Here is a 22070-nt window from a genome sequence, read left to right as displayed (position 1 = left end):
GGCTATATTGCAGTATTGTTAAGATGTGCTTATTATCCATTTCACTCTCAGATCTTATTTATTTCAACTCTTTTGTAGACTCTTCAAATTAATCTTAGTTTTCTTTAACATTAAAAAAGTTATTTAATATTTCCAAAAGAACATGGAGATTAATAGATTGACTGCAATCTTTTGCTTAATCTATTCAAGAATCACCCAACAAAAATGATTTTTAAAAAATAATTCTGATTATAATTGCGTATGTGTGTCACCACACATTTGTCACCACAATTAGATTATGTTCTATTGGAGGAGCAAAGATTTTATTTTAGTAATTTGTACATTCATTTATTCATTTAACACTTATACATTATAAACATCAGGAGCTGGCCTCCAGCCACACTGGAATCCACGCATTTGTCTCAGTTTTCTCCAGTATCACAAGGGACCTATTCGTCATCATCTCTTGCGTGAACTCTCACGACAGCCTAAGTTTTCCTCCCACCTACAAGAGAGCTGTGGGTTAATTTAAGACTGTCTTCAGCAGGAGATATGTTAATAGGATGCTGATTCATTAATTTCCCCATCCATCGTTCGTGGAAGAGATCAGTTTGTTAATTTTTCTGGATATAGATTTTAGAGTATATACAGATATTTATACATGGAAAGAGAGAGAAGGGAGAGCGACAGACAGAAACACTAGGGGACAAGAACTAAGGGAAAGAAGGACCCCTAAAGTTATTTGAATGACTAAAACATTTAACCACACTGAAGGAAGAGTTATAATACAAATCTAGCTTATTTCTATTCACTTATAAGAAAAGATCTCAGTTAAACAGTACATATTTGTTTAGTCATGTCCGACTCTTTGCGACCCCATGGACTATATAATAGTTCATGGAATTCTTCAGGCCAGAATACTGGAGTGGGTAGCCATGCCCTTCTCCAGGGGATCTTCCCAACCCAGGGATTAAACCCAGGTCTCCCACGTTGCAAGCAGATTCTTTACCAGCTGAGCCACCAGGGAAGCCCAATAAAAATATCACTGACCCTTAAAAATTGGTCAGAGTGTACCTATAAAATGTACTTGAAGGATAATTAGAGAGAATTTTGTAAAGAAAGAGTGGTGATTGAATCCAATTATGGTCAAGAGAAAATAACACTGGAGGATGCATTTTACTTTGTTTGCTTTAAAGCAGAAAGTGTACTTGATATACCTCCAAAGAGGTGTCTAATTGGTTGTTAGGAAATGGGGGACATAGTCAATAAGAGTGATAAATATTTATAGTATTGAACAGAAATGGAGTGGAAAACTACATTCATGGCACTGAGCCCTTTGACCACATTACAAAGAATATCTGTTTTGAAAAGAATTTTAAAACATCATGACTTTAAAGAAAAATCATTAGGAGAAGTATTTTACATTTAGTAGGTAGCCTTTTCCTTCTCCAGGGGATCTTCCCAACCCAGGGATCAAACCCAGGTCTCCTGCATTGCAGGCGGATTCTTTACCAGCTGAGCCACAAGGGAAGTTTTTTACATATCAATTTCTATTAACTAATATCTTTTTGTACTTTCTCGTATTTTTATTTCAGCATGCATTATTTTATTATACAGTAATTTATATAATATGTGGGAACAGAAAATATAAATAATTAAAAATAAATACCCATTTTATTGCTTTTTATTGCATGTAATTAATCTTATATATCATGAATATTTTCCTCTCCATTACAAATTCAAGACAGACTATGGGCCAAGACCCTGAACTCTGAAGTCAGAAATTCTGGAATTAAATTCTGCTACTTACTATTTGTGTGCTTTTGCTTACTCAACTCCTCAAAGATTTAATTGCCTTATACAAATAATGGGATGATAAAAGTAATATCTCTCTCATAGCACTGATGTACAAACTAATGAGATTACATGTAAAGAACTTAGCATAGTGCCTAGCACATACTAATGCTTATCAAATTATTTTTATCATTTTAATGACTGCATATTTATCTCATTATAATACTATACTCAAATTTATTTTACCAATTCACCTCCAACACTGCTTCCAAAGTTTGTCATTATTACCAAAGCTACAATCAACAATCTTATCACAAAATAGAATTTTTATTTTTTATGTACTCCTGGTGTAGGTGGAATTGCTGGTCAAAAGGCATATCCAGTTGGAGAGCTTTTTAGTCACTTATATTTGGGACAAAGAAGATACCTCAGTTGTAGAAATATATTAATACATGCATGATAAAACTTTAACTACACACTGAAGATAGGAATAAGGGAAAAAAAAATAGATGCATGACCTTATGCCCTTAGCTGAGCTAAGTTCAATCAAAAGAAACAATGTAGACTGCATGTAGGTGACTGGGATAAAATTTACAAAAGCCATCCATAATAGGTGAAAGGCTAAGCATTTCAGAACATTCCAGCCTTGGGATAGCAGCCTGAAATAATTAATCCTGGCACCAGTTCTTTCAGGAGAACATTGACAGGCATTATCCTATGAAGAGAGAAGAAAATCAAAATATAAAACATGTCAGTACCAAAGGAATGCTGAAATCCTGTTAAGTCTACACACAGAGCACAAATAATATTTTCATTTGTAAATGGAAGAAAAAATAACACAGATTAGGATACGTTCATTTAGAGGGCTGATAAATTCAAAACAATGGATCAATCAGCTTTTGAAAAAAATAATATAAATCCAAAATAAAATGAAATCTAATAGGATTTCAGCTATGTGTAACTCAGCAAGAGAAGAGATGGGCTGGAGGCTTAGTGAAGAACTGTGGAAAGTCAGTAGCCAGGCAAGAGTCATGGGATTGGGCATATGTCCTCTCTATTTACACACACTCCTCCATGTTACAATGTGTCTACTCCACAACTGTGAAGTAATGTTGCCATGGGAAACTCCAAGGCCTCTTAAAGTTAAGAATTACAACTATAGACAACTCTTATTTAAAGAAAGCAGACCAGTACATGAAATCACCTATGCAAAGCTTGCAACATAATGCATGATTGATTCCCTTTGTTCTAGATTTGTATGGAAGTTTCAAAATTTTCAACACAAGAGAAACTAAAAACAAACTAATGAAAACAACTACAACAAAAGATGTATTTCTATATTCTTAATTTCAGATACTGGATATGTTTCTCTCTCTAGATATTGAAATATTAACACTTAGTAAAACTAGTTTCTAGAGCTATAGAAACAGTAATGAAAAACAAAAATTTTAGGGTTCACTGAACCAGTGCATGGGGGGTAAGAAAATACGTAAAAATACTACCTAGGTTTTTGTCTCTAAGATGGAATTAGAAAATCAATTGTAAGTGGATGTAGGCTAAACATTCTCAAAATAGAGGCCTCAAATAATCCCATGAAGGTAGGAGGCCTTATTCATGAATAGTTACTTCCTATTAAGCTCTTAGCTACTTGCTGTATATAAAATTTCAATAAATCCTTCCAACAATTTGATGAGAATACTACTTACCTACTTTAGATAAGAGAGTTTGTGTATCTTGTCCAACATTACACACCTGTTAAAAGGCAGAACCCAGATTCAAACTTAGCAATTTTTCTGTGATTTCAAAGCCTATTACTAAAACATGAAATTAAAAAACGCTTGCTCCTTGGAATACAAGCTATAACAAACCTAGACAACATATTAAAAAGCAGAGACATCACTTTGCCAACAAAGATGCATATAGTTAAAGCTATGGTTTTTCCAGTAGTCATGTACGGATGTAAGAGTTAGACCATAAAGAAGGCTGAGTGCTGAAGAATTGATGTTTTCAAATTGTGCTGGAGAAGACTCTTGAGAGTCCCTTGGAGGGCAAGGGGATCAAACCAGTCAATCCTAAAGGAAATTAACCCTGAGTATTCATTGGAAGGACTGATGCTGAAGCTCCAATACTTTGGCCACCTGATGCGAAGTGCTGACTCATTGGAAAAGATCCTGATGCTGGGAAAGATGGAAGGCAAGTGGAGAAGAGGGCGACAGAGGATGAGATGGTTGGATGGCATCACTGACTCCAAATACATGAGTTTTAGCAAATTCTGGGAGATAGTGAGGGACAGGAACGCCTGGTATGCTGCAGTTCATGGGATTGCAAAGATTGGACATGAGTTAGCGACTGAACAACAACTGAAAACACTCTACTATCTAACTTTTGGTTAGAGACAGGAGCTCATTTCCAAGGTGGAGCAGACTTATAAATGGCTGCCTGTTTAAATGTCAGATTTGTATCTGGGATCAAAATATATTATATATAATCTTGATACAGGAATATCAGGCATCACTCTCATTTAGCAAACTTCCAGTTCAACTGTAAATTGTAAAGCTTAATAACTCAGCCAATAAATTGTAGGAGAGATTTACCTACCTATAGCTCAAATGGAACTGATCTCTGTTTCATTTTAAAAATTAATTAATTAATGCCATTAAAAGACTGAGATATAGAATAGGCATGAGAACGTGGATGATTAAAATGGAGGATATAAAATCAATGATAAGGACTAGGTGAAGACATTTCAAGGATTAATGATTAGAAAGAAAAAGTGAAATGTGATGAGTGGGAGTAAAAATAGGATACTGAGAAATGTTAAGACCGTGTGGTTGCCAAGGAAACACCAAATCGTGCTGTGGATGACCTACCTAAGAGAAATATTCATCACAGAGAAAACAAATGATTTTGAGAGAGATATAAAGACAATCATATTCTAAAGCAGCATATGGGGAAATAAGACATACTAGAACATTTGGTTTTTGAATGCCTGGTAACAAAGAAATGTTTGGGAAAAAATAGCAATAGATTTAAGAAAGGTTGGAGAATTGTCTCTATAAAGGAAGAAATACCAGAGAGCAATAAATGCATTTTCAGTAAAGGGCACTGGAGGATAATTATCTAACAGAGAATACACAGCGACTTTGCTGGTGTCACTGAGCATCAATAATCAGAAAAACAACCTTTGTGCTAACTCGCCCATAACAGAATTACTTGAAGTCCTGAATAATTTTCTGATTTGCAATACTAGATTTGTAGAATTAATTTATTCATACCTATCATTTAATACATTCTGCATTGTCAGCCACCAGGTGACTGCTGATACTGTATTTATAAAACATGCAATCACTAACATTACTGTCACTATAGATAGGAGAAGATATGAGCAAAGCACAGTACAAAGAAATGCATTTTTCTATTAAAAACCGAGCTATTTGGTTTATCTCTACCTATTACATGGCACCAAGCCCAATGCCTTCTATATACTACTTGATTATGAATTCCACTGAACAAAGCATTCATACTAACTACTCACAATGATAAAGTGGGAGTACTTTTAGAATAAGAAATCGGGGGAACAGTTAGAATTTTATATATGTGTGTATATATATATATATATATATGTAAGCTATTTAACATTGTTTATATTTTCTCAGATTTTTATAACTTTGGTTGATAAAACTTAATTTTTAACGGAGCACATTTTTTTTTTAATGGTGAAACTACTTGAGAATATCATTAATGGTATCATCTACACACAACTAATTTCTCACTAACTCCTGTCAACATAAGAAAGAACTGCTCTTTGATTTACTTGACTCTCTTACTCGGTAAATGTAGAAGGTGTACATGCTTACACACTGGGTTGGCCAAAATGTTTGTCTGCATTTTTCTGTAAGGCCTTACAGAGTGTGTGCTCCAATAGAGCATCCGGTACTTCTCAGAAAGAATTGTAAAAAAAAAAAAAAAAAATACAAAAAACAAAAAAACCCAACAGATTTTAAAGAAATACATGGAAATTCAATTGATCCAAAAAAAAGAGAGAGAGAGAGAGAGAAATTTATACTTAGTAAAGATACCACTGTGCTTAAAGGGAAAGAAATTTATTGCATATAATATCCAATTTATTCTTGACAATTGCAAACGTTCACATTTCTTTCCCACGTACCATTTTCAGATTTTCCTCACTGGTGGAATCAATCAGCTTCATCTCAAAAAGCACATTTCAAAGAAACTGAGCATTAAAATGCATCACTCACCTATTTCATTAGCTCAGTTTGGAGCAATATCAGTAATACTATTCTGAATTTTTATAAAAACTTTTCTTTAAGGATAAAGTTTAAGGAACTGTTTAATAAATAGTGATATAAACCATATAAGTTTTAAAATGCAGCTTGGTCAAGATTTCAAACGTAGGCCTGGATTTTAGTTTAATCTAAATAATAAAAACTACTCCATGGTAAAATATGAATATATTCTATTTGATTTAAAATAAAAATGAATTCCTTGAGATAAGTTGCCAGGTGTTCTGGATTCTTCATATGAAAAGAGCTAAAATAAAACAAACGACATTCAAATACTTTGATTCACTATTCATGAGACTAGTCTTGTGTTATACCTTATGCTTTAATTTGAGGAATATCTTTAAATGTGCAATATATTTTAGGTGATAGCTTAGTTAACTATTTGTTCTTTTCTCTTTCCCCTACTAATTTCACAATACAATGGCAATAGACTGATGGGGGCACTGCATGTGACTAGGCAGCTTCTGGTACCCGTCAATTCATGTCAAACTACATTTATCTCTGCATTTTCAATCCTATTAATTAAAAATACAAAGACTTATTAAAAGTGTCACAACAGTCACTGCAAAATTACTTGGCCTCTAGATATATGAAGACCTTGTCTTGTGACCTTGTCGAGTACAATAATTTTTGAAAAATGACACTCTAATTGGAAATGCTTTCCTTAATTATATTGGCTACTTTCAGTATGAGGTCATCATTTAAACATGTGTTGGTGTTTTGAGTGAGGAGTGTGTGTATATGGTTAGGTGGACTTGCAAGGATGAGAACCTTAGAAGCCAGGGTGAAAGTGCAAGTGTTAGTCACTCAATTGTGTCTGACCCTTTGTGATCCCATGAACTGTAGCCCATCAGGCTCCTTTGTGCATGGAATTCTCCAAGCAGGAATACTGGAGTGAGTTGCCACTTCCTTCTCCAGGGGATCTTCCTGACCCAGGGATCTAACCAGGGTCTTCTGTACTGCAGGCAAATTCTTTACTATCAGAGCCACCAGGGAAGCCTGAGAAGCCAGGAAGACAGTATAAATGATCTATAATGTGTCAGAAAAACAGTATTTTTATTTATCATTTCTTGTACTCTCAAGTACTGTCCATAGTACTTTTGTATAAGCAAAATAGGCATAAAATACGGATAGGCAGCTGTTGCAGTGCTGGAGTCTTTTTTCTGAAGAATTGGAGGCTGGTTGAAATATCACATTGTCCAAGGTCTGAGCATACTCAATAGCAATCATCATAACCCAGGCCCGCTTAAAGTACAGCATCAAAGTACTGTTGTTTGTTGATGGAAAAATACAAAGCCTCTGAATTATCCCCATTGGCCTTGGGGTAAACCGACTCATGTGTCAGAAGCAGTTCAACTCTGTGCCTTTTTTAGCACAACTGTACTCAGATTATGACTTCCTTTCCGAAGGTAAGAACAGCTCCGAGGTACTGCTGATCAGTTTTATTAGTTGGTTTCTAAGCACCTGACAAGACACGGAAGGGCCACCTGGCTTCTCTTGGCAGCTAGAGTATATGGTATCTTGTGCTATAATATTCATCATATACATCCTTATAGCGTTGTCACCTCACAAGAATAAATATTGTCATTTTATGTTGACTAGGACATTGCCCTGCAAAGGTGGAGGTGTAGCCAAAATATCTTTGATCAGTGAGAGAGTATCATTCAGGTAGAATAGGAAAAAAGTGCTATTTTGCACAAGACAATTATACTCTGTAGCAATGTGTATTATCAAATGGCCTCTTTTGAAATGCTGAGTTGTACAGAGCATTGAGAAGAACTAAATCATAATGACTCATCTTTGGAGAACAACTTGCTTACATATTAGAATTTAATCAATTTGGATATAATAAATTTGCACAGCATTTATTTCAGCCTCATTCTATGGTCATACACTGCAGATGCTAGAATGCCAAAACCTATACATGCCCCCATCCTCTTGCAGATAGGGTTCTGGAAATCATGTTTACTACTTTCTGCCATTTATAAAGAAATGTGTGAAAGTAGCTCCAAATGAATATTGATGATAGAAACCAACAACAATAATAAGGTGTTTTAGAGTTTAAAATTTTCAGAGAAATAAAATATATGACAATTGTACATGAGTCAGGAGGGGATATAAGTGAAATTAATGTGGTTTAAGTTTCTTGCATTTCTAGGAAGTGGTAAGAGGATGTATGCAGGTTGTAATCACTAGCATAATCATAAACAGGCCAATAAAATAATGTACAACTAGCTATCTAATAGAGATAATTTGAAATTAAAAAATAGTTGATTAATCCAGATAAAGGAGAGAAAGAAAAGAACCATAAAGCACTTGGACAAATATAAAACAATAAGATGGTAGATTAAAACCTCAAGGTAAATGAATTACAGTAAATGGAAACAGACAAAACAGATCAAAATTGCCAGACTGGAAAAAAAACAAAACTCAATTCAATGTTGCATAAATTGCTTATGACTTAAAAGAAAATAAAAGGGACCAAAAGCAAAGATAAAGGAAAATGGATACATCATGTGAACACCAGGGAAAAGAAAGTCGATAAAGGTACTCTAACATAAGACAAAGGAGGTTTTAAGACATCACCACAAAAAAGACAAATATTTTGTAATTATAAAATAGCCAAATCAACCAAGGATGTATGATCATTTTGAATGTGTTTAGTATAACCTCAAATATGTAAAGCAAAAATTGATAGAATTAAAAGAAAAATTAGATAATCACAGTAGGAGACTTCAACTCATAGCCTTCAGAAATTAATCAAATAGGCTAACAAAAAATCAGTAGGAAATAAAAATTTAAAAATACAAATTGAAAGTTGATCTAGTACATATAGATATAGAACATGACTCAAAAAACTGAAGGCTACACATTATTTTTAAGTGTAAATGGGATATTTGGCAAAATGAGTTTACCTCAGACCAGAGTAAATTTTTTAAAGCCAGAATAATAACAAAACTATAATGTAGAAAAACTAAAATGTTTAGAAAGGAAATATATTCTACTAAATAACCTATGGATCAAGAAGGAAATCACAATGGAAAAAAAATTAAGACCAAATATAATTAAAATGGCATATTTGTGAGATGGAGATAAAGCCATAGTTATAGAGAAAGTTATTGTCTTAAATGCATATATTAGAAAAGACTCACCTTCTATAGAAGGAAGATAGGAGGAGAATGCCATATAAAACTCCAGGAAAATAGTACAAAGTAAATAAGAAAAATGATTAAAAAAATCAGTATGATAGCAAAGAATTATTTTCTATTTCAACAAAGACAAAGGTTGGCTTTTCAAAGTGACTTTAGAAATGATAGAGCCTAGCTCCTTGGTATATAACCAAGCTAAATGTCTATCAACAGTGAAGAGATAAAGATGTGGTTTATACATACAATAGAACTACTCAAGTCATCAAAAGTGAAACAATGCCATTTGCAAAAACATGGATGGACTTAGAGGGTACCCTGCTAAAGTGAAATAAGCCAGACAGAGAAAGACAAATACTGTATGATATCACTTATATGTGGAATCTAAAAAACAAAAGGAACTAGTGAATACAACAAAAATGAAGCAAATTAATAGATACAGAGAACAATGTTATGGGAGGTATTTATCATCAAGTATAAATTACAAACTATCACTATTATTGCTTTTTAGAGTTAATAAACAACTCTTTTCCCTTTTCTTTAATACTAAGATTATAGCAGCTGGATGAAAAGGGAAAAACTGTTCTTTAGCCTATGTACAGTCAAGAAATTAAGAAGATAATGTGCTCTGTTTACCTAGATAAAAGGACACACATGACCTGGAGTATATTCACCAAAACTCTGCCCTGCTGAAGCCTGTAACAGAATCATCTGGGTTTGTATTTTGCTCTGTGCACACCTCAGGAGTTCCAAGAAGGCAGCCAAGCCCTTAATATCACACAGGGTACAAGGGTGAAAGCCATATGAATTCTACAGCTCTTCCTGACTCTTGCCAATGCCTATACTCACTGAAGAGGTATGGCCATGAGGCCTGGAAGCAGATGGGATAGCTGGAGTGCCTTTTAGGGCAACACAGGGAAAGAGGAAAAGTTTTCTTGATACTGGAAAAAGGTCAGGATTTAGAAGGTTCACTGAGATACAGAATCTGGCAAGACAAGGGGGTATCTGTACAGTGCAGCCGGACAGGCTGGATGGTTTGCCCCTAGTTCTCTTAGAGATTCGTGAACACCAACCGTGGACTAGAAGTGGTGGAGAAGCAGAGTCTAAAAGGACCAAACTAGCTGGCTAATGGCCTTCTCCATGTCATCCAGTAAGATCTAATGATCCGTGACTAGAACTATGATCCTCACTCTCCTTTGGCACCATCTAAGATCCCAAGCATTTGCACAACACTTGGGACAGGAGGGCTTCCTTGGCGGCTCAGCTGGTAAAGAATCCGCCCGCAATGCAGGAGACCTGGGTTTGATCCCTGGGTTGGAAAGATCCCCTGGAGAAGGGAAACGGCTACCCACTCTGGTATTCTGGCCTGGAGAATCCCATGAACTGTATAGTCCATGGGGTTGCAAAGAGTTGGACATGACTGAGCAACTTTCACTTTCACTTTCAACTTGAGACAGGAGAGCAAAAAAGGTATAAATTACCAATATTATAAATGAAAATTACATGTAAAATAATTAAGATACCATAAACAATACCAATAAATCTGCAAATTGAGAAGAGCAAGACAACAATCTGGGAAAACACAACATATTAAAAACATATCTAAGTAGAAATAAAAATCTAAATACATTTAATAAATAAATTTAATTTATAATTGAACAACTTGCCACAAAGAAAACATTAGGCCAAGGTGCCATCCTAGAATACTCTCCTAATCATTTTTGATAAAGAATACCAAACCTAAACAAACAGGTTTGGTATGCAAAATTTTCAACCAGAGATTAAAAGAAGGAAAATTTCCAAAATTATTTTATAGGGTCAAATGTCTCATAAACATAGATGTTGGACAATGAATATGAAACAATGAATATAAAGTATTAACAATCCAAGTCCAACAACATAGAACAAAGATGATAACATCATAACCCAGTTGAATTTATTTTGGGAATTCAGGATTGGTATAATAATCAAAAATAAACAAATCTCCTGACCATATTAGCATCATAAAAAAAGAAAAATTAGAGGATTATCTCAGTAGATGCTGTGACAGATAGAATAATGTTCCCCTCTCCTGATGATGTTCACACCCCATCTTCAAAATCTATGAATATGTTATTTACATGACATCTGGTCCCATCACTTCATGGCAAATAGATGGGGAAACAGTGGAAACAGTGAGAGACTTTATTTTCTTGGGCTCCAAAATCACTGCAGATGGTGACTGCAGCCATGAAATTGAAAGATGCTTGCTCCATGGAAGAAAAGCTATGACCAACCTAGCCAGTATATTAAAAAGCAGAGACATTACCTTGCCGACAAAGGTCCATCTAGTCAAGGCTATGGTTTTTCTAGTAGTCATGTATGGATGTGAGAGTTGGACTATAAAGAAAGCTGAGCACTGAAGAACTGATGCTTTTGAACTGTGGTGTTGGAGAAGACTCTTGAGAGTCCCTTGGACTGCAACGAGATCAAACCAATCAATATTAGAGGAAATCAGTCCTGACTATTCATTGGAAGGACTGATGCTGAAGCTGAAGCTTCAATACTTTGGCCACCTGATGTGAAGAACCTACTCACTGGAAAAGACTGAAGGCAGGAGAAGGCAACAACAGATGATGAGATGGTTGGATGGCATCACTGATTCAATGGACATGAATTTGCGTAAGCTCCTGGAGTTGGTGATGGACAGGGAAGCCTATTGTGCTGCAGTCCATGGGGTCGCAAAGAGTAGGACATGACTGATTGACTGAACTGAACTGAACATATATATAATATACAAATTATATATTATATATACATATTACACATATTTATATCTTATTTTACATATTTATGGGTTTTCCTTGTAACTCAGATGGTAAAGAATCTGCCTGCAATGCAAGAGAGCGGGGTTTGATCCCTGGGTTAAGAAGATCCCTTGGAGAAGGGAATGGCTATCCATTCCAGAATTCCATGGAAAGAGGAGCCTGATAGTGTATGGGGTCCATGGGGTTGTAAAGAGTAAAACACTACTGGGCGACTAATATTTTCACTTTTACTTTCCGCTGAGGATGTACATACTCAGTCTTCAAAACCTATGAATATGTTACTTTACATGGCAAGAAAAATTTGCAGATGTGATTAGGTTAAGGACCTTGAGATGGACAGATTAACCTGACATACCATGTGGGTGCATTCTAGTAACATGAGTCCTTAAAAGTGAAAACCTCTCCCAGCTGGGGTCCACGAGATACAATCGGAGAAAGATGGAACCCTGACCTCCACCTGCCTCCACCCATACTGGCTTTAAAAATTGAGGAAGGAGGCCAAAAAACACAACAGCATCTAGAAGCTGGAAATACTCCTCAGCTCACAACCAGTAAAAAAAAAATATATATATAAGGGGACCTTGGTTATTTAACCACAAGGAACTGAGTGCTGCCAGTATCTAAAATGAGCAAGAAAACTGGTTCTCCTCTACAACCTCTAGTAATGAAGGCAGGTCTGTGGACACTCTGATTTTAATCCTGACTCATGCCAGGCTTCTGATGTAAAAAGTGTAAAATACTGTATTTTTCTTAAGCTACTAAGTTTGTGGCACTTTGTTATGGCAGCAAAAGAAAATTAATACAAAGATATAAAAAGCTTTGATAGATTTTCATACCCATTCATAACTTTTAATATTATTTGCAAAATAATAAGTAGTTTTTTTAATCTGATGGAGCATGTCTATAAAAAACACATTTATATAAACATCATACTTAACAGTAAAATATTGAAAGTATTCTCCCTGGGATAAGGGAATAGACATAGTTGTATAATATCACAACATATCCAACAGTTTTCTAGAGGTCCTAACCAGTAACAAAACTGAACAAAAGAAGTAAAATTTATAAAGATGGGAAACAGAGACTAAAACAGATAAAATGACTGTGAATACCAAATTCTAAAAGAATCCAAGGGAAATAATTAGAATTAAAATTTTAATTTTTTTATATTATTCATTTCACTGGGTACAAGGCTATATAAAAATTAATTATATTTTTATATATCAGCAAGAAAATATTAGAAAACTATTTTTAAATGATGCTATTTATGAGAGGAAAACATTAATACATACAAATTATCCTGTGCAAGATATACAATAACTCTTCACATAAAACTATAAAAAATTATTGAAATGTATCAAATAAGGCCTAGTTTAAGTTGCTTATTTTTCCTAGTGTTCTATACTTTCAATTAAATATATAATTTACGATACTAATTCTAAATTGTATATGAATATGTATAAGTTCAAGAGTAAAAAATACAATTTTAAAGAATCATTTTGAGAGTGTACTCTATAAATCATCAACACTTAACATAAAGCTATGGTAATTATGATACTGTGTTCTTCTCACAAGAACAGTTAAATAGATCAACACAATAAAACAGAGAATACAGAAACAAATACTAGATCCTTGGATTATAATAAAGTGAAACTCAGTTCAGTTCAGTTGCTCAGTTGTGTCCTACTCTTTGCGACCCCATGGACTGCAGCATGTCAGGCCTCCCTGTCCATCACCAACTCCCGGAGTTTACCCAAACTCATGTCCTTTGAGTCAGTGATGCCATCCAACCATCTCATCCTCTGTCACCCCCTTTTCCTCCGGCCTTCAATCTTTCCTAGCATCAGGGTCTTTTCAAATGAGTCAATTCTTCAAATCAGGTGGCCAAAGTATTGGAGTTTCAGCTTCAGCATCAGTCCTTCCAATGAATATAACTCAGATCATTCGAAAAGGGAGAGTGTTTTCATTAAATGGTGCTGAGTGAATTGGAAATTCATGGTTTAAAAGAAAGACTTTTATATCATACCATCAACATTAATTTCAGCTATATGGTACATCTACATACAGAAAGTGAAAGTGTTAGTCACTCAGTTGTTTCCAGTTCTTCCTGACTCCATGGACTGTAGCTCCTCTGTCCATGGGATTCTCCAGGCAAAAATACTGGAGTAGGTTGCCATGCCCTTCTCCAGGGGATCTTCCCAACCCAGGGATGGAACTCAGGTCTCTGGCATTGTAGGCAGATTCTTTAACAATCTGAGCCATCAGGGAAGCCCACATCTACATACGAAAACTAATCAAAAGGCTTCTGGAAATTAACATGGAAAAATGCCTTACAACCTTATGCTGGGGACAGCCAGGCTGAAGAATATCCTTAAGAATACACTCTCTGACTACAGTGCAAATAAATTAGAAATCAATAAATTAAGATATCTAGGAAACTAAACAATACAATATATTGAATTTAAATGACAATTATAAACACAAAAGAAATCAGAAAATACTTTAACCTTAAAGATAATTAAAATGAAACATAAAAATGTTAAGATGCAACTAAAGAAATAGTTAGGGAAAATTTTAATTTAATTGATTATATTAGAAATAAATGTCTTGTATAAATAAATGTCCAGTATATAATGACAATGAAGAAGGAAATGGCAGTCCATCCAGTATTCTTGCCTGGGAATTCCAGAGGACAGAGGAGCCTGGTGAGCTACAATACGTGGGGTTGCAGAGTCAGATACGACTTGGCAACTAAACAATAATAATATAAGGACAAACCAAGATTTATGACAGGATTCTGCATTTGTTTAACATAAAATTTTATATAATTTATCATACATTTAGAATAATGGGTAGTGGTGGGAAAAACAATATTTTCATTGCAAAATGATAAAAAAAACTTATAGCAAAGTAGGGATCGGAACTTCTTCAATGTTATAAAAGGCAAATATTAAAAAATTATAGCTAACATGATAGGCAAAGTTTAACATCTGAATATCATCTCCCTAAGATCAGGAAAAAAAAAATGCAAGGACTCTCTTTCATCAGTTCCGTTTAACACTGTACTGGAGGAACTAGTCATTGCAGCAAGAGAAGAAAAAAAATAGGCATACAGTTAAGAAAATAGTTGTCTTTGCAGACATTATCATGTACATAGAAAACCCTACTAACTGTAAGGAGTTATAAGCATCCTTATAAGAAGGATGCTATCAGACTACTACTATGCTATTAAACTAGAAATTTATAAGAGAAAGATTACTCAAAAATATTTGGAAAATGTCCAAATATTTGTAGATTAAACAACAGACCAAAATAACTCATGGGTCAAAGAAAAGCCTTGGGAGAAATTTAAAAGTATTTTGAAGTAAATGAAAATGAAAATACAACCTTTCAAAATTTATGGAAAAGAGTAGAAGAGGTGCTTAGAGGAAAAGTTATAGCATTAAATGCATATATTAATAATAAGGTTATTATTAGTAATAAAAACCAGTTCAGAAATCAACAGAAACAAAATACTTGAGAAAATCAACAAAGTCAAAAGTTGGTTCTTTCAAAACAAAACAAAACAAAAAATAATAAAACTGCATTATATTTAAAAAAAAGAAAAGAAAAAATCAATATAATTGATAAATTTCTAGCCATACTAATCAAGAAAAAGAGAGAATATATTAATTGTTAATCTTAGAAATGAAAAAGGTACCATCACTACTGATCCCACAGACATTAAAAGGAACTAAAGAAATACTATTAACAATTCTATGCTCACATATTGATAAAGATGAAATGCACCAAGTCTTCAAAAGACACAACATATCACAACCCACAGAAGGAGAAACAGACAACCTGAATAGCCCTGTATCTACTAAATACATTGAATACATAATCAACAACCTTCTGAAACAGATCAACAGGCTCAAAAGGCTTCACTGGTGAACTCTATCAAATATTAAAAAAAAGATACCAATTCTGTCCAATCTGTTCCACAAAATAGAAGCAGAGGGCACACTTCCTAACTCACTATATAAGGCTAGCCTAACTTCTAATACAAGAAACTTTTAATATAAGAACTACAGCCACAACCATTGCAGTACATTGCGCTCCATAGAGACAGCGCCGGGGCAAGTGAGAGCCGGATGGGCACTGGGCGACTCTGCGCCTCGCCGAGGAAAAATAATTAAACATGGGCAAAGGAGATCCTAAGAAGCCGAGAGGCAAAATGTCATCATATGCATTCTTTGTGCAAACTTGCTGGGAGAAGCACAAGAAGAAGCACCCGGATGCTTCAGTCAACTTCTCAGAATTTTCTAAGAAGTGCTCAGAGAGGTGGAAGAGCATGTCTGCTAAAGAGAAAGGAAAATTTGAAGACATGGCAAAGGTGGACAAGGTCCATTATGAAAGAGAAATGAAAACTTATATCCCTCCTAAAGGAGAAACAAAAAAGAAGTTCAAGGATCCCAATGCACCCAAGAGGCCTCCTTTGGCCTTTTTCTTGGTTTGTTCTGAGTATCGTCCAAAAATCAAAGGCAAACATCCTGGCCTGTCCATTGGTGATGTTGCAAAGAAACTGGGAGAAACGTGGAATAACACTGCTGCGGATGACAAGCAGCCTTATGAGAAGAAGGCTGCTAAGCTGAAGGAAAAGTATGAAAAGGATACTGCTGCATACCGAGCTAAAGGGAAGCCTGATGCAGCAAAAAGGGAGTTGTCAAGGCCGAAAAAAGCAAGAAAAAGAAGGAAGAGGAGGAAGATGAAGAGGATGAGGAAGATGATGAAGAGGAGGAGGAGGAGGAACAAGATGATGATGATGAATAAGTTGGTTCTAGCGCAGTTTTTTTTCTTGATTATAAAGCATTTAACCCCCCTGTACACAACTCACTCCTTTTAAAGAAAAAAAATTGAAATGTAAGGCTGTGTAAGATTTGTTTTTAAACTGTACAGTGTCTTTTTTTGTATAGTTAACACACTACCAAATGTGCCTCTAGATAGCCCTGTCCTGGTGGTATTTTCAATAGCCACTAACCTTGCCTGGTAAAGTATGGCGGTTGTAAATTGGCATGGAAATTTAAAGCAGGTTCTTGTTGGTGCATAGCACAAATTAGTTATATACGGGGACGGTAGTTTTTTCATCTTCAGTTGTCTCTGATGCAGCTTATACAAATAATTGTTGTTCTGTTAACTGAATACCACTCTGTAATTGCAAAAAAAAAAAGAAAAAGAAAAAAAGTTGCAGCTGTTTTGTTGACATTCTGAATGCTTCTAAGTAAATACAATTTTTTTATTAGTATTGTTGTCCTTTTCATAGGTCTGAAAATTTTTCCTAAGGGGAAGCTAGTCTTTTGCTTTTGCCCATTTTGGATCACACGAATTATTACACTGTTTATCTTACATATAGTTAGCTGATAAGAGCTTCTGTCTGCGCAGCCTGCATACCCATGATGAGGGTAATAAAAGTTGAATTGAGACAGTTTTCATCCATAACTGAAACTTAAATCTTGACCAGTTGATAGAACAGACTTTTGGACTCTGTGGGAGAAGGCGAGGGTGGGATGTTCTGAGAGACTAGCATTGAAACAAGTATACTATCAAGGGTGAAACAGATCACCAGCCCAGGCTGGATGCATGAGACAAGTGCTTGGGGCTGGTGCACTGGAAAGACCCAGAGGGATGGGATGGGGAGGGAGGCGGGAGTGGGGATTGGGATGGGGAACATATGTAAATCCACGGCTGATTCATGTCAATGTATGGCAAAAACCACTACAATATTGTAAAGTAATTAGCCTCCAACTAATAAAAATAAATGAAAAAAAAAAAAAAAAGAACTACAGCGAATACCTTTCATGAACACAGATGCAAAATTCTTCAGTAAAATCTTAGGAAATTAAATCCACAATGTATAAAAATAATTATACACCATGACCAAGTGGAATTTACTCCAGCTATGGAACACTGTTAATGGATCAATCAATTTCACCTATCACATCAAGAGGATAAAAAAGAAAGGTGATATGATCTTAGTTGCAGGAAAATCATTTGAAAAATCAACCCCCCATTCATGATTAAAGCTCGCAGCAAACTAAGAAAGAGAGGAAACTCCTCAACTCGATAATAAACATCTATGAACAATCTAACAGCTAATATATTTATTGGTGAGAAATTTGGTGCTTTTCCTTTGAGATTGAGAACAAGGTAAGATTGTGCTCTCTTACCTCCCCTGTTCAACATCATACTGGAAGGCAATAAGACAACAAAAGCAAATAAAACGTGCACAGATTGGGAAGGCATAAATAAAACTCTTGGTTTGCAGGTGACATGACTGTACATGTAGAAAACTCAAAAAAATAGAATAAAAAATTTGCCTGAAACTAATAAGAGATTATAACTAGGATGCAGGATACATAGTTAATATGCAAAAGTCAGTTTCTTTCTTATACACAGCAATGAGCAATTTACATTTGAAGTTAAAAACATAGCATTCACATTAGTGCCAAGAAAATAAAATACTTAGATATAAATCTAATAAATTATGTATTACGAGTAGATTCAATAGATTCAATATTGTCAAGATATAGTTCTTTCCAATTTGATCTACAGATTCAATGCAATCACAATCAAAATCCTAGCAAGTTACTTTGTGGATATGGACAAAGTTAATCAAATATTTTTATGAAAAGGAAAGAGACCCAGAATAGTCAATATAAGTTTGAAGAACAAACTTGGAGGACTTACACTATCTGACATCAAGAGTTATAAAACTGTAGTATTCAAGGCAGGGTAATATTGGCAAAGGAGCAGACAAATAAATCAATGGAACAGAAAAGAGTCCAAAAGGACTCACACATATACATTCAATTGACCTTTGGTGAAGAAGTAAAGGCAATTCAATGGAGAAAATACAATCTTCAACAAATGGTGCTAAAACAACTGGATATTCACATGCAAAAAAGAAAAAATGGATCTAGACAGAGACCTTGCAACCTTTACAATAATTTACTCAAGATGAATCATAAAGTGAATATCTGTGTCCCTCCAAAATTCATATGCTAAAACCTAATACCCAATGAGATAGTATTGGGAGGTGGCGTTTGGGGAGGTGCTTAGGTCATGTAGGTGAAGTTGTCCAGAATGGGATTGATACTTTTGTACAAGAGGCCCTAGAAAGCTCCCTTGCTCCTTTCACCATATGAAAACACCGTAAGAAAGTGTTATTCACGAGGAAATGGGCTCTCCCCAGACACAATCTGCCGGCACCAAGCTCTTGAACTTTTCAGCCTCCAGAACTGAGACACAAGTGTTGTTTATAAGTCACCCACTTCATGGTATTTTTATTATGGCAGCCCTAATGGGCTAAGAATTAAACGAAAAACACAAAGTTATTAAACTGTAAAGATAATGCAAGAGGAAATCCTAGTAAACTTGTGTCTAGCAATGCCTTTTTAAATACAGCACTAAAAGCATGATTCATGAAAGAAAAATCGGTAAGTTGGACTTCATTAAAATTAAAAAGCTTTGCTCTGTGAAACACACACTCTGCTAACCAAAAGTAGAACATTTCATTGGTAAGCAGAGTGGCATAAAATGAAGAAGCAACTACCTTCTTGCTAATATATGCACAGATCCTCATAGACAAGAGTTTAAAGCTATGGGGCTTGATGGAATTTGGTGGTGCCATTCTCACTGCTCCGATGTGTCTGCCTCTATAATGGCTGGCTGCAAAACAAACACTGAATGCTATTTTGTCTTTTTTTTTTTGTAAAAGCAAAAATCCTCCTTGGATTTCTTTCAGTTAGTGCAAACATATACTAATATAGATCAATAAAAGAGAAGTGGCATGCAGCAAAGTTTTAGAAAGCAGGGGAATTCCTGTATTGGGAACTTGGTACTTCCTGTTCAGTTTTTTGAAATGTAAAACTGTTTTGAGAAATAAAAACCTATTAATAATAATTTTTTAAAAAACCCAAGAAGACCAATTGAGACCTATACCATGTTCATGGATTAGAACATTCAGTATTAATAAGATGGCAATAATGCCAAAAACTGACCTATAAATTGAACACAATTCCAATCAAAAAACAGTATTATTTTTATAGCAATGGATAAGGCACCAAAACTTATGGAAAAATGCAAAGTACTATTGATTCAAAAGAATTTTGAAAAAGAAGAAGATTGTAAGACTTGGCAATACATGACTTCAAGACTAACTGTAAAACTAGAGTAATCAAAACAATATTTTGGCTTATAGACAGTGACACTAGGGAGAACTGTGTTCAACACCAGAGCACAGTATCTTTCTACTTTGGTAACTCAGAGTTGATGCGGACGCAGGGGAGTTCTACCAGAAGTGAAGGAGGGTAGAAGGAGCACCACTACCTACCTTGGGATGTTTTTCTTGCACAGAACTAATAGGACCTGAGAAATAATAATAGAAGTAATACAGGATTGATGACACACCCTCAGTGAACATCTGCAGCTTTGTGCCAGGTCATGAATGTCAACTTCTAACGCTCTAGAGGATTCTTACTCCTTCTTTCCATCCATATCATTAATAATCCCCTAAGACCTCCTTATTCTCATTCAGGCCACTTTCTGAGCAGGAGTCCCAACTCCTCCAAACTCCGTGTTACTAGGTATGCCCTGACACTTTCAACCTCCCTGTGAGCACAGGAACCTGGAATGAAGCTGGACAGAGGGAAGCAATACACAGAACATGGGGTGTGATTTTTGAGACCAGCGTTTCAGATTTTGCTCTGTTTTAGTTTCTAATCTTTACAGTGTCTCATCATTAGGCCTCTTTTTCAATCTGAAAATTGAGGAACTTGGGCCAAATGCCTAAGAAATACACCCTAAGTTTCTACGGTTTTATGATTCTATGGATAATTTAAGTGACAAATCCAAATTGTAACTACTGTTGAAACTGCACAGACCACACCCCACTAGCTTGGTAACCTTAGCACTCCATGTAGAAGCCAGAAACAATTCTAAATTGCATCTTACCTTTTTTACTTACAATGAAAAGCTGTTCTATGATTATGAAGATTCCACGGTAAAGAATTATCTGTTTTCTCAGTTGGTCATATTTCTTTCAAAAGTATTTAAGAGGTAATTCTTTTAAATGGTCATTGACATTTCGAGGTCAACGTTTTCTGTGCTAATTCATTATTCTTATATCATTCTTCATATTCTTCACAGACTCTTATTCATTATCTAATTATATCCTCATATTAAACAAGCCAGAGGGGTAGGGCTAACATTTTTTAATCCTTATTTGACACAGTAATACATGAGATTTATACTAAATGAATTGACCCTGGAACTTGCATTTGGCTATTTAGAATGTACTGTTGTTCAAGGCAAGTATTTTTTTTTTTTTTTTGAGGGAGGGGAGTTCTGTTTTATTCACTGATGTTTCCACAGTGCCTAGAACAGTGCCTGACTCACAGCAAATTTAATACACATTTGTAGAAGGAATAAACCAATGAACAAATCTGACTAGTGATCGAACGGGGGTCTAGTAACTCTCTAAACCCTCAACCCTTGTTCCTTTAGTACTGACAGGAGTTATTCTTTGTCCCCATGCTTCCCCCCAATTTTCTTACCTATTCTGGATGCAACTATCTTGAGGTTATGTGGCGGCAAGGCCAGGGAGCCCTCTTCACTGAAGGGTAACCGAAACTCCCACCGTCACAGTGATGGAGAAGGGAAAAGAGAGGCCTCTATGGGGGACTCCTCTTTGAGAGACTAAAGCTGATGCCACCTCCCCCCCTCCTCGCCCCCGCCACTCCGAGTTCACCAAGGATATCAGAAAAGGGTCCAATGGGTCCCTCTGTCCCAAAGGTGCTCGTTTCACTCTGCTTCTGGTGGCGGAGAGGGCAGGGGTTCTTTAAAGGGGGCCCCCACAGTCCCAAGCCCGAAGTGGCTGGGGTCTGGCCTGCGCTCCGAGGCTGCCACCCTCGCGGTCCCCGCCGGGCGGCGGGCCGACAGCTGCCGAAGGCGGGCCGGCCGCGCTCCCCGCCGGGACATTGTGGCGGTGCCCGCGCCAGCCC

The 22070-nt window shown here is 35.7% G+C and overlaps 1 long non-coding RNA gene and 1 pseudogene across 2 annotated transcripts; one reads left to right on the top strand and one right to left on the bottom strand.

The window, feature by feature from the left end:
* Positions 1–281: 281 nt before the first annotated feature.
* Positions 282–22049, bottom strand: LOC122698740. Of its 2 annotated transcripts, XR_006342402.1 has the most exons (7): positions 21022–22049; positions 20402–20436; positions 17863–18001; positions 17051–17218; positions 3480–3525; positions 2292–2488; positions 282–484 (listed from the first exon to the last, which is right to left on the bottom strand). It is a non-coding gene; the product is annotated as an uncharacterized LOC122698740 (long non-coding RNA). The 2 variants fall into 2 exon arrangements; XR_006342401.1 differs by lacking the exon at positions 282–484 and having other exon boundaries at positions 1648–2488.
* Positions 16184–16842, top strand: LOC122698739 (annotated as a pseudogene).
* Positions 22050–22070: the final 21 nt, after the last annotated feature.

The sequence above is a fragment of the Cervus elaphus genome, chromosome 8 (genome assembly GCF_910594005.1).
Source record: "Cervus elaphus chromosome 8, mCerEla1.1, whole genome shotgun sequence".
Taxonomy (NCBI): Eukaryota; Metazoa; Chordata; class Mammalia; order Artiodactyla; family Cervidae; genus Cervus; species Cervus elaphus.
Note: the sequence above shows the minus strand (reverse complement) of the source record. Positions and strands in the feature narration are given on the sequence as shown.